A 1,891-nucleotide genomic window follows, 5' to 3' on the forward strand; every position below is an offset into this window, starting at 1 on the left:
TATCCATGGTGGGGACACAAATTTAATAGATCTTTAAAACGCTCCCAAGCTTGATAGAGTGTTTCATTTCCCTTCTGAGCGAAATTTGAGATCTGTCATTTCAAATTATTAGTCTTATGGTGTGTGAAATACTTGTTGAAGAATGTCGTCGTCATTTCTTCCCACGTACCAATAGACCTGGGCCTAAGAGAATACAGCCAGCTTTTGGCCTTGTCCTTCAGAGAGAAAGGAAAAAACTTCAATCTGATGGTGTTTGCGGCCTCAGCACGACTGTGAAAGGTGGCCACCACCTTTTCAAACTTCCAAATGTGTACATAAGGGTTCTCGTTCTCTAACCCGTGAAAAGTTGGGAGAAGTGCAATCATGCCCGGCTTGAAATCCGTAGGCAGTGCATTTGGCGGGAACATGATGCATGATGGGTTGGCCGTACGCGTTCGGTGCAGGTAATCTTGCAATGTCCTGTGCTGAACTTCCTCGTGTTGTGCCATTGCAAATAGATTTTGAAATGCGAATTCCAACGACGAGTGTGAAGACGGAGACGTAGAAGACGAGTCGGATAGAATTTCACTAGGGGTTTCTAAATTTGGACGTTGAGCAAATCTCCCTAGTTCATCTCTATACCGATACATTCACCCTAAGAAAATAATTATATAGCAATGTAAATTGTAACCACCAAGAGTGCTCTCAGGAAAGACTATAGCTCTTGGCTCAATGAATAGTCTCCTAGACAGAGCAACGTTCCCAGGAAAGATTGGTGGGGCGAGACCCACTTAAGTACTAATTTTCCTAGATAGAACTCCCTCAGATTATACTCTTCACGTAACCACACAATTATTCTCAAAATTAATTATTAAATTTTATTGAATAAATTATGAAATGTAATCTAATTAATGGAAACTATTCCTAAAGTCAAAAGCCTAAATCTACCAAATTATGAAAATCCTAGATTAGGAATAGTCAATTAATTACAATCCTAATTATAATCCTAAGAATTAATGTAAACTATAAAATGAAAAATTAAATTAGGCAACAATATAATAGTTAACAATTAAATTACTCAAACATGGAAACAAAATAAAATCCTAATCTATCAAAAATAAAAGATTACAAAATCAAATCAAAATTAATTTTAAAACTAAAAAGGGAAATAAAATTAACAATAAAAACAAATCCTAAAAGTGTGAGATTTTTTTTTTTTTTTTTTTTTTAGAAACAAGACTACGGGAATTAAAAAAAAAATGGAGAACGTAAGAACTTTGCAAAAGAAAAAAAAATGAAGAACGTAAAGTAAGAAAGAAAGGAATACAGCAAACGCAAGTTTTTTTTTTAATATATATATATATAGGCTAACAATCCAATCACGGAAACCAAAGGAAGATTTTTTTTTTGAAAATCAAATTTTTAATAAAGAGAAAACGCTAACAAACTAAAAAAATAAAGAAAAAAAAAAAAAGAAAAACAAGTGCGGGTGCGGCAAACAAATTTTTTTTTTTTTGAGTTAAGAAACAGATTACGCAAACCAAAGAAAAAGAAAGAAATAAAATAAAATAAAATAAAAATGTACTTACCTCTTTGGCTCAAAATCTACTGATCACTCTTGGTAGTGGCACCTTCCCGACAACGGTGCCAAAATTTAATTAACGCTCAAAAGTGATGTTCACAAGCGGTCAATTGTAGTACATAATTGCGGTTGTATCCATAGAGAGATAACAAAATAACAAGAAAGACTAACAGAATAAGAGCGTTAGAGAAAAGTGAATTAAAGAAAAAGAATAAATTTTGAGATTTTGTTGCAAATAAAATAGAAAGGAGGGAATTTGTATGAAGAAAATTCAATAATAAAAATAGTAAGGTGTCGAGAATCCCTAATGTTTCGATCACCAATTCAAGT

At 33.1% G+C, this 1,891-nt stretch overlaps 1 non-coding gene across 1 annotated transcript; it reads left to right on the plus strand.

Moving 5' to 3' along the window:
* On the plus strand, positions 1 to 107 carry LOC112091225. Its single transcript, XR_002902042.1, has one exon. It is a non-coding gene; the product is annotated as a small nucleolar RNA R71 (small nucleolar RNA).
* The last annotated feature ends 1,784 nt before the right edge of the window (positions 108 to 1,891 follow it).

Source organism: Morus notabilis, unplaced genomic scaffold (assembly GCF_000414095.1).
Source record: "Morus notabilis unplaced genomic scaffold, ASM41409v2 Scaffold97, whole genome shotgun sequence".
Lineage (NCBI taxonomy): Eukaryota > Viridiplantae > Streptophyta > Magnoliopsida > Rosales > Moraceae > Morus > Morus notabilis.